Raw genomic sequence first — 21,783 nt, forward strand, 5'->3', positions numbered from 1 at the left:
ATATTTTTCTAGGTTCCATACTGATCCCAGTGGGGAAGACTACAAAACCTAGAAATTCCATGGTGGACTGCACAAATTTGCATTTTTCTAGTTTTGTGTATAACCTATGATCCCTGAGATATTCCAGCACTAGGCAAATGTGTTGGTCATAGAGGAACTGGTTTTCCATTTAGATAAGAATAATGCATAGGTGTAATTTGACTTCTATATTTGGGGGATCAGCTCCAGTCGGGCCAATGGGGCCACGCATGGGGAAGGGGGAATTCAGCATCTGCCCAAGGCTTGCAATTTGGGGAGGGGGCAACATGACAATCCACCCTTTGTCCCCAAACTACTCCCATGGAATAATGTCCAGGTAGATCACCACAAATTGATCTAAATTGTCCCTAAAAATGTCATTAATAAAATGCTAAATGGGTCATCTGAAAGACCAAAAGGCATCACCAGTATTCAAAATGGACATAGCAAGTCCAGAACAATATCTTCTATTCATCACCCTCATGAATTATAAGCCCCGTGAAGGTCAGGCTTGGTGAACAACCTCATGGAGAACATTCTGTCAAATAATTTACTGATCAAGGGTTATTTGTACTTAATGGTGATTCTATTCAAAGCATTATAATTGATGCATAAACATAGTGAGCCATCTTTCTTCCTGACAAACAGGATTGGGGCATCGTTTGGTGAGGTCAATGGATGGATTAAATTTTTTGTGTGATTTTCTTGGAGCTATTCCCAAAGAGCCTTGAGCTTTGGTTCCAAGAGGGCATAGATTCTCCCAAACAGGATCTTAGTTTCTGGTTGGAGATCAATGGGACAATCCTAAAACTGATAAGGGGGTAGTGTCCCCACGTTCCTTTTATTGAATATATTGGCTAGATCTCAGTATTTTGCTGGGACTACTGGGACTTGGTTGGGATCTTGGCTTAACTACTCCAGAGACATGGTCCGGATAAGTGTTGGCTGGAAGTATCTTAGTAGTTACTGCAATCATGGACGTTGGAGGTGTATGAAGTGCCAGATTCAGTGTTATCTAACAAATGCTGGGAACTATGCACAATACACCTATCTATGTCACCTTCCAGGATTTCGGTACTCAGTCCTTGAGGCATGACTGTCAACAGTAACTTGAACTGAAATGCATCACTTACACCCCCACACAAAATATGTGGCTTATGCAATGTAAGCCAAATAATACCAATGATAATTGGAAAATGTGGTGATTTGATCAAGCTGAATTGGAGGATTTCATGGTGATCCTGACTTCAAACTGACTTCAAGAGGGGCACTAACTGGTATTCACTGAGTTCTTATTAACCAGCATGGTCGTTGCCCACCAGAGGCTGCCCAATAGGGGATAAGCAATACTAATTCAGTTACAAGCCCTGCACAGGCTGCAGGAGTTCCTTACACATTTGCCTTAGAGACCAGAACTGCTCCAAGTCAGTATATATATATATATATATATATATATACACACATACATACACACACACACACACACACACACACATTATTGTTAAAACCTATGTTGTTAACTGGAAAGATTTTGTTAGGTATTTTGTAGCCACTGCTGGCTTTAGAATCATGGCAATGATATGGAGCATAGCTCTGTCACATTCAAATTTTTGATACAAGTTTTTAATAAACTCTACTGTCCTTCTGCAGTAAACTGTTATCAAATATAGCTTTTTACAAGTAGATCAAATTAGATATACACATTTTGTGCATGCGTGCACACACAGAGTGATGTTTTACATTGATATGGTGGCTGTCATTTGAAGATCTCAAAGAGCTTTGGAAACATTCATTAATTAGCAAAAGGAAATCCCTATCAGGTACAGAGATATTTGCACACCTATTTTACTATGGAGTAAATTGAGGCACACCACAGGATGAGTGGCTTGTCCTAAGTCACTCAGCGTACTAGTGCTATTACCAGGAATAGTGATGGACACCTCCTTGCTCTAACCACAAGACCACACATTGTCTTTGCATATTTTGCTTCTGCAAAGTGCTGAGCACTCTGACCCCTGATCCAACAAAGCACTTAAGCATATGCTTAGCTTTAAGCATGTGAGTGCTCAGCACTTTGCAAGATAGACCCCCTATTGCATATATCTATTGGGGACACGTGCATAAACAAAAAGTGATTGACATGTAGAATGGCCAAAGAGCCTAAGGAATTTCTCTAAAAGGAAAACATTTTTAAATTATAAAAACAGAGAAGAGACCCTTCTGAGTACGAAGAAAAAAACCCAGCAAAATTGACTTTTTTTTTAAATCCATGAAAGAAAATGCATGCTCACAGGCTGAAAGTTTGTATGGTAAGTGTCATCTCAGAGGAAGTGTTTACAGTCAAGACAATCCCGTGAAAATAGGGTTTATAATGGGAAGTGTTAACACAGCCTCAGCTATTGTGGTGTTGCCATTATTTCCAGAGTCCCATACGACTCTCGACAAGCCACTGTTAGCTTCAAGGGTATTTTGTCATAGCTGGGAAGAATTCTTACCCTAGAAACCTTGGCTTTACAAAAACAATGCATTTCAAAGTATGATAATTCTTTTGTAGCTCTACAATGGCTGACAGTACTTCAAAGGTAAACAGAGACAAGTGTGGATTGAGGCTATAGCTTAGAAGAGAGGTGGGAGACTTTTCTGTGGAAGCACACAAACCTTTTTGACATTGCTTTTTATGCATAGTACATTATGTTTTCTTTTCTTTTCTCCTATAGAGTTACAATAAAAATTAATGAGCAAGAAAACTTAAAGGAAAAGCCATAAAACTATTTGGATAATAGTGATCAACTTTTCTCAATTCAATTTGTCATGATTATAATATTATTATTATTTGTGTTATGGTAGTGCTCAAGTCATGCTACACACTTTCCAAACACAGAGGAAGATATAGGTCCCTGTCCTAAAAAATGTGCATTCAAAAGTACAACGGGAGTTGAGGGCATTCAACACCTCACAGGAAGCACTCAATGCCTTGTAAGACTTAGACAGCATCTATTGCTCTGTTCACCACTGAGTTGCACAAATAAATAAATTAGTTTAACCTAGCCACCATTTACATTTAGTTGTATCCATCATGGAAAAAAACACATATTCCAACTCAGATATTAAATTCCAGTTCCCAAATGTTTTTGTGCTGTATGTTTGGTTTCCTTGTTTGTTCCATGCCACTGTGAGGTGGAATGGGCTCCCATAGGAAGAACTCTCAAGGTCCATACATGTTTGAGGGGTATGTGTGGAAATAATTAAAGTAGCTTACAAGCATCTTCCTGCATTTTAGACTAAGGATTCCCTCACCACCTTCTTCCCTTGGTATCAGTGGACTGAGGCTCTTCAGTTGCTGCCATTCCCTTTCTGCTCGCTATTTGCTTACCACATGCCTCACTCTGAAGAGTGGAGGTGGGACTGTATTCATGCAACAGGACAAGTCACTTAAAGCTTCAGAGTCTCCATCATGCAGACTAGTTTCAGAAAGGTAGACAGGGAACAAGTTCCCCTGTGCATGGTGCTCTTTACATTTATTTAAGCTTCGTTTGAGAAAGAGAGGGATAGACAGAAAGGAGTGATCATAGAGGGGTAGATTCTCATCCCCTACTCATGTTGAGTAGTTCATTTCTCAGCAAGTACTAACTCCACTGGTGTCACTCAGAGGAAGGTACTATTCAACATAGGTCAGGGGATCAGAATTGGGACCAGAGAAAGGAAAACATAATAACTGGATGGAGTAGCATGAGAGGGCATTTTCAAATATCCTATTAATCCCAACATTCTGATTAATATGACTGTGCGAGTGTAATGCACAAAACCAAATCCAGCCTGATGATTCTTATTGTACATAGAGACATTTGATAGCTCTGTGCAGATATGGAGTTTTGGTTTGAAGAGAGATGTGTTTGCAGCTCCTTAAATGAGGAAAGAGAAAAAACACACTGGTAACGTACTTTGGCTCCATCAATCTACTATCACATGCTCTCCAACTCTTTAGCAGCACCTGAAGGATACTGGGACCAGGGCTGCTGCTCAGAGTCAATGATCTTCAAATGTCCAAACAGCAGCTGATATAGGTGCAATTCAAGCCACACTCTGGGGCATGTTTTCAGCATTTTTTCAGTATGGTACACAAGAATTTAACTGCAAAACTCCCATTATTAATAGAAGTCGTGCGGCTAAATCCCTACATCCCATGCTGAAAACATAGCCTTACGTTTCTCTCTGGTACCATTCCTGAATTAGAGTGACAGCTCTTTCATCATGAATAACATTATGTCAGGCTGCTCAACAATTCTTGAAACTGTCAACAATGCTTAGAGTCAAGTCCTCCAAACTTTTTAAAACTTAATGATCCTCAGTCTGGATGCATAAAAGTTGAATGCAACAGAAGATGTGAAGATTCACAGTAAGTTTTATTGGATTGCTGGCCACATCTAGCTGCTGAAAGAGTTATATAGTGCAAAGAACTCTCTATAACAAGAGTCTCCTTAAAAGCTGAAATGTACCTGAGGTGGCAGAAAGTTGTTCAGAAAAAATGTAAGATGGTGTATATCGTATAAAACTAATACAGCAAAGACTTAGAGCACATGGTGTGTAAGATCACCACAGTTTAGGGAACTCTGTGATATTACATGTAGGCACTCTTGAGAAAAGTAAAGATAAAACCAATCTTGTTAACTCTTTGTGTCCATGACTTTTTCTGGTTAAATCTGACTTGTAACATTACTCCTCAAAGCTTTGAAGATCTTTAATCCCCCCCATTTCCTTTTTATTTATTTGTTCCCAATTATTAGTGACTTCAGTGCAATGAAAAGGTCCATACTGACAGCCTGAAGAATAAAAAGCTCAGTCTAGCCACAGTACAGGTCCAGCAGAGGCACTGATAGAGAATACATCAAATTACCTACTTAAAAGGATACTGTCAGTCTGACATCATTGAAAGAGCCTTATTTAAAAGAAAAATCCTCTTTGAGATGGAGTTTCTTTTCAATATTATACATGTCTTGAATGTATTTATTTTAAATTCCCTTAAAATACTTTATGAGGATTTTTCTGCTCCTCTGTTGTTGCTTACAAATTAAGTAGGTACCTAAGTGTTTGCAGGAACAAGGCTTATAGGGGAAGGCTGACCTGACACTCTTTCTGCAGAAAGTGCTGACATACACTCCAAGTAAACAACTTAAACAAAAAACTTCTGCTAAGGCCTATCAGTTATATTCAGCCTATGTGACCTATAGCAGACACAGTAATCATTTTCTACTGGTCCTTTACACCTGCTCTGTAGGAATCACTTTAGGAAGGGATAGAAATAGAGCACTGTGAAATATTCATTGGGAAACAGTCCATTTACTACTACTTTAAAAAATAATGTGTTGTGCTTCCTTGCAAATGAAGCCTCCCCACCTCCTCTACCTGAAAAAGCATGTGTGTGTTTGTAAACAGTAGGCTATTTCTGCCCAAGCAGGAGGTACAATACTGGCTAGTTCATGGGAAAACCTGCAATGTTTCCAGACCAATTTTACAAACTCAACCTGACTGACTGGTGCTGGCAAGAATCCAAACTTTAGGGTCTTTATCCAAATCAAATTGAATTTTTGAGCCTTTTGAGGTTCACTTATCATTTTGCCTCAAGTAATGCAATATTTGGAATTTTTCTCAAAGCTGCAGCTCGTGGAATCAAGGGATCTTGACTTTCATTAAAAAAAAGCAAAACACAACAACTGAGTTTGTAGTACTTGTGGTCACAGAAAAAAGCTGAAAAAGTGTAGGGACTTGAGTGCCCCTCCTCTCCAAGACTCAGAAACCAGAAGACAATGAGAAAAAGTATGAAAAATGTATTTTTTTTTAAATTCCATGATTCCATGACTAAGCCAAGCTCGTGATTTTTTGGGGCCCGCTCTAAGTTTTTTGAATGTTTGGGGCTGCAATACTGTGATTTAATTCCACAATTGATAAAGTGAATCATATAAACTAAGTAGCCAGTACAGTCTTTTTCTATTGTACTGATGTCCCTTTAAAGGATCTTTAAATGTATGTGTGGTGCAGTGGCTGTCCCACACAAGCAGAAAAAGGGTTAAAGCAGCCTTGGGGAGCCTGTGCAGAACCCAGCCAATTAGAATAGGACTTATTGAGCCAGCCACTAGAGAGAAGTCTTAGGGGAGCAGCCAATCAGGGCCAGGCTGGCCCATATAAGAAAGGTTGCTGAGCAGAACAGGGGACTAGAGAGGAGGACTGGCTGCCCTGTAGGAGGGTTGAGAGAGAGAGCAAGCGAGCGAGCCAGCCAACACCACGGACAGAGCAGTGCTGGGCAGGGTCAGGGGACCAAGAGGGAGCTCTGACATGATAGGTGCCAGACTGAGGCCCTGATACAAGGGCAGAGAAGGTGCTAGGGCTGCGGGGAAACAGACGGCAGAGTAGGAGGAGGGGCAGTATGGGGCTGCCGGCTATAGGGTCCCTAGGCTGGGACTCAGAGTAGCGGGCAGGCCCGGGTCTGACTGTTGCCCCACCCACTTGCCACCAAGAGGAGTGGCTAGACCAGAGACTGCAGTTTGCCACTGAGGCAAGTGGCTGGACTGAGGACTGTCAGATCCTGCAGAAGGGGGAGAGAACCAAGTGGGGCACAGCCGGAGGGCTGTGTCCAGAAGAGGACGCCATGGTCCAGGGAGCGATGTGAGTCCTAGAAGTGGAGGCGAGAGTGACGATGGGCAAGACACCACTAGATAAGGGTGCTCTGGTGAAATGAGAGCTAATTCCTAGGAGACCAGCAGGAGGTGCTGTGGCAGTGAGTCCCGCCGCGTTACAGTGTGAACGCATTCATGAATGCAATAGAGAACACATCTGTCAGCTGTTTCAAGATCTGATAGAGAAGGATTTCATTTGCATAGACAGCATAGGTTTGGTTCCACAGGCTCTTCAACCCCCAGTTACTCCCCCTTGAGGATATTTCCCTTACAGCTGTTTCTGCACCCTTTTACACCTCTGGATCATCATAAAGATGTTGAGGCAGAATGAAAAATCAAGCTCGGAGACTAAACTATTCTCTAGGACCAGTCCTGAGAAAACTCAACTGACAAGCATGCTCTCTGATCTTCAAGAAGCCTATTACACCTTGAGAAATGAAGGATAGTTTTATGATCACAGAGAAAAAGGTGAAATAGAACAGGAAGACTCCTCTCATTCTGACACCAGAACACCATGGACAGAAATACAGGAAGGAAGAAGTAAAAGCACTTTGTTTGCTAATTACACTGTGAATGATTTTCCTGATGCCCTTTCATCAACCCACTCTCAGTTGAGCCACTGACACGTGTTGTGTTCTAGAAAGACATCAGTAAAAGGCATACACACAGGTGGTGCATATTTGGTACACAGGTGTTTTATGCTGTCATTGCTGGCTAGCTAATAGCAGATGGATTTTGCGTGTGAGAGTGTAAGGGGGGAAAGGTTTCATAGTAGCAGCTGTGTTAGTCTGTATTCGCAAAAAGAAAAGGAGTACTTGTGGCACCTTAGAGACTAACAAATTTATTAGAGCATAAGCTTTCGTGAGCTACAGCTCACTTCATCAATGCATCCGATGAAGTGAGCTGTAGCTCACGAAAGCTTATGCTCTAATAAATTTGTTAGTCTCTAAGGTGCCACAAGTACTCCTTTTCTTTTTTTTAAGGGGGGAAAATCATTTAGAGGGGTGTTAAAGAGAGAGTGTGAAAGAAAGGAAGTGGTCCATTAGCACTACATTTACCTCTATCTAAGGGCCCATCTGCACTAAAAGTCAGTCATATCAGGACTCTGTTACAACATTATTCCTCTTCCACCACCAAAATGGTTACAATGTGATTCCATTTTGTAGTATAAATAGATAAGATATTAGCCATGTCCCTAAACAGTGACCAATGTTTTTAGCATGATTCCCAAACATGGCTAAAACATCATTAGGTCTAGTCTATAATAATAAATGGAACCACATTTTAAATGGGTCAATAGAGAAACATTACTGTAACTGACAGCATTGCAGTTGTAGTGCTAATGGGGTCTAAAGCAGACCAGCATCTAGTCTGCAGTCTGGAAATCAGGTTTGAAAATTCATGAGTTCTCTTACTCAGGCAAAATTCACGCTGACTTCAAAGGGACTGTAAGTGTGGTCCCAGCAAATGCTGGAACCAGGATCGCAAACTCTCCTGCCCTCTCACCTGCTCAATTCCTCTCTGAGAAAGACATACTGCAAGTTCCTTAGTTTACAATATATCTAACACAAACCTTAGTCCTTTCAAATGTTTATTCAGAAGAGGATTTGGTGAGGAAAAGCCATCTTGGCCTCATAGAACAGCATCACTGTTTTTCTCTCAGAGTGGTATGCAGTAATACTTCACACCAAGCAAATCTCTTGCGTATGTCCCTATGATGGACAAGTTCCTAAAGATATTGCACAGAACAGCATGACTTCTCTAACTGAGCTTATTCTGACGTTCCAGAACATCCAAAGCTTATGAACATAGCTATTATAATAGTGTCAGGGCTCATTATCTCTCGCCCTTTTGTCAGTTATCATTTTACCTGCCATTTGGGGCTAAGACAGAGCTTTATTTTTGATGAATAACAACTAGTGATGGGATCACCTCTAAAGTAGAGTTAGGGCCAAAACTGTAGATTTCAGATCTTGATACCAAGTTTAGGCGTCTTAATCTAGGATTTTGGCTTGGCTCTTCATAGAAAGTTAGAGGCCACATGAAAAGATTGGATCTGAATTCAAACTTCCCAAAATTTGATGATGTTCAGCCTCAGGATTTTGGTCAAAACGCATTGCTAACCAAAAAGCTTGGCAGTGTTCTTTGGAAGAGCATCAAAAAGTTCACTGGATGCATATTTACTATATTGGGAGTGGCCATATAATAACTAAAAGAGATAGATTAAAGGCCAGATCCTCATATGGTGTAAATCAGCACCATTGACTTCAATGGGCCTATGCCAATTTACATCAGCTAGGTTCTCTCCCAAAGGATGAACGGTTATTTGAATCGTCTTGTCTGGAAATCAGGTTTAAAAATTCATGAGATTGGACTCACAAAATGTATGGTACTTACTGGTTTCAGACAAGTTGGAAACACCTGAGTTTCTCCCAGAGTGGTAATAAATAAATAATAATGATAATATCTAACTCTTGTATAACACTTTACATCCATAGATCTCAAAACACTTTAAAAAGAGGCCACTATCATTATTACAGGACTAACATGACGGCAAGAAGTTCCAAGGCACATGCACAATGAAGTTAACAAAACTTTTTCAAACCTCAGAAAAGGTCAGGCTTTGGTTCAGGCTTTGGCTGAATGTCTGCATCAATTCTTACGTTACCTAACCCAGTTCACACATTCCCATACAGAACTTATGGTAATGGGCTGGGAGTGAGGGGAAACTGCACTACAGAACAACAACAACAAAAATCTGAGAATAAATGGTAGTAAACTAGTTTGGGCTGAAGTGCTATGGCAGGATGTGCTAAGATGCTGTGCTGGCCGGGAACCCTTTGTGGAACCTACCAAGTGATTCGTGTCAATATAAACTCATTAGGATTGAGACAGCTCTTTCTTACTGCATCCAACTTCCTGTACAGCTGTCAAAATACAACATAAAATTACAGCAGCATGAGTTATTCATGCTAATATATAGCATAGGATGAGGATGATGCAATAAGTCTACCCCTCGGTGTGGTCTTGTCAATTTCACAAGCTGACCTGGGTTGGTCCTGATTAGTACTGAGATGAGAGACCTCCCAGAGAAACACCACGCACTAGCACAAGTAGCAGCATTTGTGGCACTATTCTCTGTGAGACACTCCTGAACCAAAGCCTCAGTGTTATTTTGGGTGGCGCTGTTCTGTTGGCACTGCTGCATGACAGCAGACAGGCTGCAGTGCAGTTTTTTGCACTGCTCAAAACACCTGCTGGGACACTAAAGTAGTCTCAAACATCAACCGGATCTATAAGCGTATATATATTAAAAAAAAAAAAACGCCTTCCAGGCAGGGCTACAGCAACTGTGCATTCAGGTGTCAGGACATAAGACAGTCCAGGGACCTTTTCAGTCTCCGGCCTAGGAATAACATATATAGTCTGTCATTTCAGGGAGATTAAATAGAGCTGGGCCTGTATTTTAGACAGAATTAGAATTCCTTGTTATTAGAATGACAGAACAAAATTCCCACTGAACGGTCCAACCATTTTAGCAGGATTGATGTAGATACTGGCCTTTTCTTACTGGTACTTCCAAAATCTCTCTAAACTGTTTCTCCCCCTCAGCTGCTTCAGAACCTAGCCACAGCCTCATTCTCTAGGTTACCTTGGGGACTGGCTCTGAATCTTTCCTCAAAGCCTTCTGTTTGTTTTTTTATTCCAGGGCTTCCTAAACCCTTAAACCAAGAACTACCTGGTCAGGCTAGAAAGTCCTCCTCCTCCTGCTACCATAAACCTAACTTTGCCTCCTCTTTATTTCCTACTCCTTGTCAATTTTTGCTGGAGGGTCCCCCCTTCCATGATTGGTAGCCTAGGCAATGTCTCCCAATACTAGTAAATCTGCCTTCCTTTTCTCATTGCAGGGGCTTTGTTTATCTGGTTGTGGGGTCTGTACATAACCCATCACCTGTCATGTTTTGAACAAAACGTAAAACTGTGGCCTTGACCACTCGTGGCTATTAAAACTCCCAGGGACCTTCCATAGGAGCAGGGATGTTAAAGTCCTGCCAAACTGCAACTTAGTTCAAAGTGGATATGGAATTCTTTGCTTCCTGCTCTAATTTAGTACACAGTATTATCATGGATTGTTAAACTTTTGGGTCCTCTCCAGTAGTGGGGGAAAGAGGGTCCCATCCCAATGCTCATGGTGGAGAGGTGTGGAATGTCTTGGTTAGCCCTTCCTGATTCACCCACCCAGCCTCACCAGGGCTATTTTCTATCTCCATTGCTCTCTCTTCAGTTTGAGGTATGGGCACAGCCCGTTTTCCCCCAGTTCCTAGCAGCTCAGTCAGTCAACCTAGGCATTCCTCAGCTGACACTCTCTACTGTCCAGTTATTCTCCTTCAGCAGGGAGTAGGGGAAAGAAAAGGGGCAGACCCCTATCATCCTGTTTAGGTCTTACCCATGGTCCAGACACTCTCCTGTGAATTGCTTTGTCCCCAGAAGCTGCAAACTGTCTTTCTCCCTTCGGACAGCCAATTCGTCACTCTCCTTCACTACCTGACTGTCAGAGACCCCTTTTGAGCAGATCTTCCATGTGGACCATGCTCTACCGTTGCTGAGGGGTGGGGCTCTCTTGGCCCAGTATTGTTCCTTCACTCCACTTGTCTCCATGTAAGGTCAAAACCCCAACACATATTCTCATTTTAGAAAAAGAAAAACCGAGGCATAAATAGGTTGAGTGAATTGCCCAAGGTCTCACAGAAAGTCTGTGACAGGCCAGAAATAGAACTCTGATTTCCTAACTCCTAGTCCCAGATTTTAACTCCAAGATCATTATTGCTTCTCTGCATATACACTAAATAAATCCGTTAGCTTCCTTCATCCCAACTGCACATTTGTATTTTTAAATTTGATGACTGTCATTCCCAGTCAAAGAGAGACAAGCAACATCATTGAGACAGGCTTTAAGAGCTTGTTCCAGAGAAGGAAATTCCTAACAGTACTTTAGTACAACACGAAGTGGGGATTGTAAGGTTGTTAGCCTGATACTTGTTTTGATTTGATCAGTCGTTCAGGTTTGAAAGCTCAGATAAGCTAAAACCAGTAACTTCAATATTTTTGTGACTTTATGTCATAATCTATACCACCACCAGATAGCAAAACATTATACATGATGGCATAACACCTGGAGAAAGCATTATGCTTATCAAAAGACTGTGGATTTAGCCAATTCAGTTCAAGGGCTTCTGAGCCTTTCTGAGCATTTTAGCCAGGCTCTATCAGCTCTGGTTATTACCTCAGCCCTTTTTCTGGCAAGCTACATAAAAAGAAGCCAATAACCTTATTGCATTGTCTATTGTGCACAACAGCCATGGAAAGGCTTAATAATTTGAAGTACGACAGAAGACACAGGTTAGTTTCTTCTTTTAAACCACGACCTTGTGAAGGTAACTGAAGGAGAAAAATTTTAAAAATAAAGCAGACCGTCCTGCATTCACAGACCTCCACCTTTTGTGCAAACGCAGTCACAAAACGTGTGTCAGGGAAACTACGTTGCCACTTACGGGACACTGAAAAAAAGTTGTCTCACGCACACAGAAAAATAGCCCATCTACCGTAGAAACTGTCACTGACTGTTTAGTCAGAAGTTTTAAATGACTCCTTAAATTCACAATCTTGGAGGCCTTGCTGCTTAATAAAGACTACGGGGTGTTGAGAAGCACAGTATATTATTTCATTAAGTGCTTTTTGGGAGAAGGGGATTTAGAAGTAAAACTGCTGGCTTTGTGTGGCAAGGTCATGACCTTTGACAACTTTGGAGCTTATCTCTTTCATCTTCCCACTCCCCTGGGACCCCTAACTTGCAGAGGAATCGAAGCCGGTAAGCCGGGGCTAGACAGAATTCAGCATTGTTGTGGGGCTACGTTCTCTCTCTCTCTCTCTCTTTTTTTCCCCCTAAACAAAACAGATTTGAACTGAGCCAAGGAAACAAAAATGTATTGTTCCTCGCAGATGGAAGCGAGTGTCGCCTAGGTAACCAGATTAATCTCCTTTTTCTCTCCCTTCCTCTCTTGTAGTGCAGTAATCGGTGGGCTCTTTTCACAAAAAAGCCAGCCTCAAAGCTGGGGCTCTAACTAGGTTCCTAATTAGCTGCAATTTACAATGAAGACAACATGATGAGATAATAGAAATTTGCAAAATAATGACATACCTCAGCAAAATATTCCTCCTCCTAAGAACCATTTTTATAGAAAAACAATAAAGAGGGCCCTTCTAAAGCAAAGCTGGAAAATGGTGGTATATTATGTGACACAGAACATTATTGTTCGCCTCTTGTTCCCCCAATCAACAGCTTATTGTTTGGCATCTTAAATAAAAATGACTCAAATACAGGCCACATAATGATCTCCATTGCGCTAATACACTGTATATACAGAGTAGTCAAAAATGTACTGGAGCCAAAGCCAGTGGGTCTGATAAAATAGCAGGGCCCCGAAAGGTAATTTACAATACAATGCAATAAGTATTATTACTGGTCTTAATCACACATATCTTTCTGATTTCTGTCAGGATGCGCTCTGACATCAAAAAAGGGCACCCGAACAGGGGGCAGCTAGTTAATGAAATATGATGGATCACATTTGTTTTCATGTGGTGGTTAGCTCAAATGAAGCAGCCTCTAGACTGTTAGCCAACAGTATTCTCTTGTGTGACATCAAAGACTACTATTCAACCAGGAAGGGGGCGGGGCGGGGGGGTGGGAGAAAGGGAATAACAGTGAGACAGCACAGTGGGAGGAGCTCCTAGAAACTAAAACCATTAATAGTGATCTCTACCTTATGTCCAAAAGAAGAGAGAACACAAGAAATAACAGGCCAGGGCCAACTTGTCACCGATTTCATGACAAGTAACATCAGCACCTACCCCACATTTTGGACCAATGGTTGATATTCTGTGGCTGAGATCTGCCATTATGTCACACAGGGGCGATTTGTCACCCATGACATGAAGAGCATATCCCCATGCTCTGTATGAATTTGGATTATGGCGAAGTGTAAATTTAAAAACAAACAAACAAACAAACAAACAAACAAACAAAAAAACCCAAATGAACAAAAGTCTAGTGACATGTTTGATGTCAATAGTAACGTTTTATAAATGGCAACAGATTGTCTAAAGCTGCCAGGAATGACAGAGGCAGCAATAACAAAAGTAGCCCCTTGTTTATTTGTAGGCTAGTAATTGTGTACATTACAGCTGTGTGTACTCGAGAACTATTGACCAATGGGCTGCCCCATAAATAACTGCAGACTAAAAACACATTGGGCACAGATAGAAAAAACATTAGCCCCTCAGCCCTTTGGCTCCTGAGTATGGCAAGAAGCCTAACACCCTTGATAGAGTAATTAAAAGGAATCTGCAATGACGTTACAGAGAGAGCAAACCAACCACTGACACTGTAGAAAGGATATCTAGTTCTATTTGTTTAACAAAATGCTTCAAAAATACCATGATCTATTAGGGGCATAACCATCCAACAAATTATTATAACAACAATAATGTCATATATTTATATAGCACCTTTAATTCTGAAAGATCTCAAAGCGCTGAAAATATATGCACAGCACACAAAGAAAAACGTCCACTTCTGTGGTAAAGGACAGGAGCTGTAAATACAAATGATGAACAGCTTGCTACAAAAGAATCAGGATAGGGAATTTTGGACAAGAACACCCAGACTCTAGTCTTATGAAGAGTGCCATACGATCTTAAAAACAACACACAACACACTGAACATTGGTCTTTAAAGATCTTATCCCAAACAGCCCACAAAACAAACAAAATGGGACTACTGTTATTCATTCAACCTACTGCCTACTTGCCACATAATGTGGCTCCTTAGATAAGAATGTCCATCAACAAAATAGCCTTAAAATAATAATTAAAAAGAAACACACAGATTTAAAAGGTAAAGAGATGAGCTCAATGTAGATTTCAATCCTGAAACTGAATATGCTGAACAAATGTTCCTTATTTTGCACAATCTTCCAAAAAAAAAAAAAAAAAAAAAAAAAAAAGAGAGACCAAGATGGACATATGTGAAATATTTAGAGCACCCAAATGGCAGAAGAAATTCAAAATAAATAATTGAGGGCCAGATTCTGACATAGTTACGCATACTGAGTAGTACTTAATGCACGCACAGTATGATTCAATGGGACTACTTGTGGAGTCGGATAGTGCTCAGTACCAGGGCATCAGACTCTGACCCTGAGAGACTGACTGAGGTGTATGAATCAGAATTACAAGTAAGAATGCCCTCATTACTAGAGTTCCGACAACCCTCAAATTGCACTGACTTTAATGACAATACCATCAATTCCTAATGGGAGTTGTAGTTGGCATTCAGCACCTCACAGGATCAGATCATACATAACCTGAGAAGACAATATAGACCATACTCAGGCTTTGGATATACGAGCGCAAAGGCTATGGGAGCCTTCTGCTCACATATTTATCTCCAGAATATGCCATTATATATACACTGTATATATATATATATATATATATATATACTGAACAGTGAAGTGCCCAGCCCTGAGTTGGTGTAAATCAGCATAGCCCCACTGAGTGAAATAGAGCTATGCTGATTTACACCAAGATCTGATCCAAAGTCTTTGAGGGGAGAAGAACAGTGGTTTGTTTATTTGTTGCTTTCAAACAAGTAAATTTCTATGCAAGCCTGGACATAGTCTGTCTTTTTCATGCTCATTTAACAAAGCCAACTCCATGTACAATTTAGACTTCTAAAGACAGAAATAAGCTTTCACCTGGAGCACTTTCTCCTTTGGAGTTTGTACACTTCTTTCACTGAACCCATCTAGAGGTTTTACCATTGCGTTCTTAGTTAATCCAGCATGAAACAGCCACAGCGTATGCAGAATTTAGAAAGGCAATACTATAGTCACATAACAGGGCTAGAATGCTAGTTCTGCATCTGTATGAGCTTGTATGATCAACAGTGACATACATCACAACTATTTAATACAAGTACTTTCCCCCGCCACCCCACTTCTTTGCAGAAACTAAATAACCCTGGAAGAGTTAGTTCCTGGCAACTACAGGGTTAGATATCTTAGTGCTTACAAGCAGACAATGCATGCTGAAATCAGTAGGAATTCTGCACATGCAACAACTGCAGGATTGGACTGTATGGGCACTGGAACAATTTGTAGAATGAGGGTGCTGAGAGCCACTGAACCAAAGCGTAAACCCTGTATACGATGGAAACCACTTCAAACCAAGGAGTGCAGCAGCACGCCCAGCACCCCTAGTTCCAGGACCTATGGACTGTAAGCATTAACCCGTCCCCATAAATTCATATCCATTCCAAAATCCACTCATCCACTCTGCAGACAAGGCACCAATGTTGGGCCTGATCCTGCAACCTTTATTCATGTGGAATAATCCTTATTCAAACTCAATGAAACTACTCGTGAGAGTAAAGATGGCAGGATCAGGCTCGTAGTGCCTATATTTTCTAGTTCAGTGAGTGCCTGGCACAGATTCATTTCCACAGAACAAATCTAATTAAGATCATCTACACCTGGGTCTTTGCAGCCCTGAGCAGTTCCAACAATAAAAATTTACAAACAGCTTTTGAAATATTACTCATACATTCTTCAGCACGAACAAAACCTGTTGTGTGATACTACTGGCTTGCCTTGATTTTATTAATTACCATTATTACTATTGTGAAGCTTTGAGGAGATTAGCATCTCTCAGCACATTGCCTTACTAGTCAGTCTTATTGTATTTCCCACCTTTGAACCTTCAGCAAACATACAACAACAAAAATCTACATAAACAAAAGGGGTCAAACCTGATAAAAGCAAATCCACATCACTAGCTGAAGTTTAATGTTCTTCAACTCTTTTCCTTCTCCCTGTACCCTTAGCTCCCAGGGGATATAGGAGGAATGGTTTAAATGAATAACCAAGGGCTTCAATTTTACAAACCCTTAAGCCATTAAAGCTCAGAGTCCTCATTGCAACCATCCTAACCTGCACCCTAACACACACACACAAGAAATACTCACAGCCTGGAATTAACAATGTTCATTCAATGCTCTTTACTTAAAAGAAGAAAACAATTAAGTGAAACCTTGAAGTAATCTCATTCTGCCTATTTAGCCTCTTCATCCCTCAATGTGTGGTTAGTAAGTGTTGCAATCAGGGGCTAGGGCCTGCTATCATTCGGCCTTAATTAAAAAAGACACAAGCAGTGGAGCTGTGAATTAGAAATGTAACAACGCACTACCCCTGATTAATTCGAGGCTCATGTTGGATTAATAACTCCAAACAAAGAACAAAAGGAAATTGTTATGCGAATTGCAGCCCTCCCAGGCCAGACAAAGGTCAAATCACAGGATTTCAATTTCATCCGGAGTCGCTTAATCAACTCCCTCGGAAGGAAGACCATATGCAGTTCTGAAAGCTGCCCATTGTAGTCATGTTGTCACTGGACCTGAGAGACGGCACAGAGATAATCCCAACTATTCCCAATCTTTTCTGTTTCTTTTTTTTTTTTCTTTTTCTCTTTTCTGTCTTTTTTTTTCATATGACAAAAACCTCATTATTGCTAATGATTAAGGAATAAGGATCCTATCCAGCAGAAAGCAGCCTTTGTGGCTGCTGCCCCAAGGAAGCACCTTAGGTCTCCCTACACATTCAGCTGAAGAGGCTGCTCCTCATTTTGAGGAGGGACTTCTCCCTCAGCTGAGGCTATGTATTGCTAGGCCTAGGTATTACGCAGCCACTTATGACTGCCCCAGGGGAATAACATTGGGACGAGGGATGGGAACAGATTTAGCACACTCAATGCATCACCTGCATCATAATACAGAGTCCTTGATGTTCAGTCAGCTAGGGAAGAACTATGAAAGGTCATTCTGCCTGAAGATGTATCCTTGGTTGACGCTGAGCCATAGGGAAGAGTAGAGGACCATGGAGTCAAAGATTGTCTTGCTGTTCACCCTAGACAAAGTGACGATGGAGCAAAGGAGACCTCAACTTTCATAATGAAGAAAGTGGAAGTCCCTATTGTCGCTCCAGTGAACAGAGGTAGAGGCCCCCACAAACACTCTCTTTAAAGCAGTTTGGGTGCGATGGCCCTGCTCTTGCCAGCAACAAAAGGTTTTTCTTATTTAGATAACAAAGAAAGAAAGCTAGGCCTGGAATCCAGCCACCTCCATTCCTGCACCCATGTAGAAGGACTATATGTACTAGGACTGGAGTGACTTCAGTAGGTTATAGAGACTCAAAAGTGGCTACAGCTTAAGGACCAGAGGCAGTGGGAGGCACTGAGCTCATTTACAGCTCTCACTGGACTCCTGAATGTCTCTGCTACTCCCTGCTGTGGACCTCATCCCTGGGACGTCAGTTTGCCATACAGCTGGCAACCACAGCCTTTGGAATCATACCCAGCCTGGAAGGTGCAGATATTGTCCCCTATACCAGACCCCAACAAGTGGTGTTAATACCTACTAGCAGCAGATCAGAAGCATTAAAGATCTTCTGCAGAAAATGGACTTTTTTATTAATGGAGGAATTTTCTAAAGTGAGTCATCAACATTTGGATTGGGCTGTAATTTCCTGATTTCCCCTTCTATGGAAAATGTCTAAAAACATCACCAAAAAGTTCTGTCTTAAAAAAAATTCTGTTTTGATTACTTCAAAAACATTTTCATTCCTATGTGATAGGGATATGGTTTTAGGGCCAAATTTGGCTCCAAGTTTAACCTTGTATTCCCCCTTGAAATGGTTATGAGTAAGGACCCAGAGCCAAATTCCATTGTCACAGTGGTGTGAGGTTAGTTCCTCCACTGACTGCAGTGTAGTTACTCCTGATTTGGTGTGAGATGAGAATCGGCCCCTAAATTAGAATGTTTAATATGTTAGTGATTTAGGAACTGTTTCTGTTCTTCCCTTGGAATTGTTTAAGGATTTCTGATTGAAGAGAAGTCACGCCAGAAGACCTCAAGTTCTGCCCCCAAATAAAATTTCATTGCACATGTGTTTGTTATTCTGGGGATGCTGATGAATGCCATGACACTTCTCCATGGTGAATAATTGCATAGCATTCCACTTAAACAGCAGAGATAGGTATGAACAAAAACCAAGTTCAAACATACAGATACATTGAGAAATTTAGATCCAGACTTCATAGCTGCCTCTTATCTGTATAATGGACTCAACCAAATCCCCAGACCCAAACACTCATGAACTTAAGAGAAGTTCAGAGCCAGGTTTGACTTTGTAGTTTGGGCCCATCTCTGCTCAATACTAGCACTAAGGTACCTTGCACTCTTCCCAAGCTGCTGCTCACTCAGTTGCTGTCATTAAATTGGCTACTTTGGGAGGGAGGTGTGGTTACTGAATTGTCCTAGTCTCTCTTGCTCAATATCATGTTTAAAATGATGCATCCATAAATTACTAATATGGTTCTCAGCACTACTCCCTTTTCCTTCATTCTCTGCTTCCATAATGCATAACAAAAATCAGGGAGAAAAACCTGCTTGTGCCAACAAAATGGAGAGTCACATACTCAGAAACATTTCTGTCTATTTCACATTGACATATTAAATCAAAATTACACGGGATGTAAATTCAGTTAGACTTAAGCCTTTTAAACATAGCACCAGATACAAAATGTGAGCACAATGCTTGAAAGTTGTTGATGTCAGATGCTCAGGAAGAAAATGATTTAATGCACATACCAGTTACTGTAGATGCTTTCTTACCTTCATGCTACAACAAGATCTTAGCTTTTAAATGCAGAGCCCCAGATTTTTGCCTACTTATTTGTGTGCAATAGAGGGGAACCTAGGTGTATTCTCAATAAGAACAAATGAGAGATAGGTCAGCACTGTACTTTTGTACCATTGTTCTACTAGAAGATCATGGGGTAATACTGAGCAATTATCTTTTCTCGCTGTCATTGCAGAAAGATAAGAAATTGTTGGGGACTGTCCTTGCCAGACAACCCCTATATCTTTTGGAATCTCCAATCTTCTTGAAATCATTACTAGTCTATGGCATGAAACAATTCCATTTTGCTGCTTTTTGTTGTTGTTGTTGTTAAATCAATGACAGTAGCCTCAGAATGCCATAGAAGACTTCATAATTCTTAGTCAGCTGACTGGTAAAGACTTATTTTTTGGAAGTACATTGCAGCACCTTTTGAAAAATTCTAAATCAGTGGTTTTCAACTTTTTTCATTTGTAGACCATAAACATTTTTTATGGTGGTGCAGACTCCTTTGGAAATCTTTAGATATAGTCTGCAGACCCCCCCCCCCCCCAGGGGTCTGCAGACCACAGATTGAAAACCTCTGTTCCACATGAAATACAAATGCTCTCACTTTCACTCATTATGTATGGCCAGCTCTCACTATTTCATCACGAGTCTTGCTATATTTGTTTTACTTAAAGCCCAGCTCCTGGAGTCATGTGATTATGTGAGAGCCTCAGCTCCGATTTTAAATACGAGTTTCTTGCTCTTGTGCTTGCAAAGAAAAGCTTGAAAACATGTCCCCAAGATTCTCTGCCATGTCCAGCTCCCTAAAATACAGCACAAAGACGTGACCACCTGATTTTCTGCCCCAGCACAGATTAAATTAGCCTGGGGGCTGCTCTAATTTTTATCAGTCACTCCTGACATACCCCTACCCTAGAGGTTGCTGGAAAGAAAGCATAGGTGCCAGCTATACCAGCTTTATACCCACATGGGGATTCCCTCATATTGTGTGGTACCCCCAAGCAGGGGAGATACAGTCTGTCCCCACACTCTTTGCACCATTCAAGTGGCTCAAAAAGAGTAGAACAGGCCAGAGAATGTGGTCTATAGTATCTATCCAGAAGCAAAGGTGGTACGCAACCACTCAGACAAATCCATCAGCTCCCCAGTTTTCAGTATCCATTCAAAACATCACTCCACAAACCCTCCCTGGATTTATGTCATCTCACCTCAAAGATCTCCCCTCTCCTCATTTAGCTCTTGCCTCTTAGTCTGTCTCTTCACTCAATCTTATCTAACCAGAGAGAAGCCTCCTTCGTGCAGCTTCTGCCATATGTGCTATCACCTTCCTGAATCTCTCTACCTCACCAATTTGTCTCTTTCCAAATCTCAGCTGAAAACTGCCTTTTCTTCTCTTGCCATGAACTTTCAATTCCTTCCTCTGCTATTACAATATTATTTAACTCTGAAAAGTGTTTTAAAATAGCCTGTATAAAAAATCCTTTACAAAACACAATAGTATGGTGGTGTGTGCCAGAAAGCTGGTGTGCCAAATCTGATGTATGTCTTTTTTTCCAAAGACAATCAGCAGTCGTCTTTTTCAGTGGTTAGCTAACCCACTCCAACCCATGGCCAATACTGAAAACAAGCAGCTGTGTGGAGGCAATAAGTTGGAAGGGACACCCAGAGTAGAATGTTTGCTATAGGCTCACTTGTATCCCACAAACAGAAACATCACTCACTTGGGTTCTTTTACATCCTCCTGCCAACTGGCCTTATCAAAATGCCACTAATTTTTGTCACAATCATATTTCTGAGCTTCTACCTTCCACAATGCAGCAACTCAAAGTTAGCTTTTACTTTAGAACCACGTTTTACCCACTGTCCTTGTTTACCGTTCTGATACTAAATTCTTGCAAAGCATTACAGCGAACTGCTAGGCAGCTGCTGCATTCTATCTCAGAGGTGACTGCCTTTCAGTAGTGGGTGGTTTATATAGGGCCAGATACTGCAACCTTTACTCTGGTAAGTAATCTTTATTCAGACAATTAATCCCATTGACTTCAGTGGGAAAAAGTTTAAGGTAAGAAAGAGTAGGAGACCATTTATCTTGCTGCTATAAAAACACATCACCAGGATATTATATTCTAAGTATAGCAGAAATCATTAAAAAAGAAAATGAACAATTGCCAATGATTATCAGAGACAGCTCCTACGCCAACTACATGGAAAAATTAGTGTAATCTCAGTTACCACTTTTGGACTAATATGAATAAATTTTGGTTTTTAATGGTAATTACTGTATAGGA

General features: G+C 41.0%; 1 protein-coding gene across 1 annotated transcript in view; it reads right to left on the bottom strand.

Annotated features, from left to right (window-relative positions):
- The window catches only part of SOX5 (SRY-box transcription factor 5), a 394,764-nt gene extending 378,095 nt beyond the window's left edge, over positions 1-16,669 (bottom strand). Inside the window, exon 1 of the mRNA XM_038386648.2 lies at positions 16,561-16,669. The gene's annotated coding sequence lies outside the window, so the exon portion shown is untranslated. The remainder of the gene's footprint in view (positions 1-16,560) is intronic.
- Between the last annotated feature and the right edge of the window lie 5,114 nt (positions 16,670-21,783).

This window comes from Dermochelys coriacea, chromosome 1 (genome assembly GCF_009764565.3).
Source record: "Dermochelys coriacea isolate rDerCor1 chromosome 1, rDerCor1.pri.v4, whole genome shotgun sequence".
Taxonomy (NCBI): Eukaryota; Metazoa; Chordata; order Testudines; family Dermochelyidae; genus Dermochelys; species Dermochelys coriacea.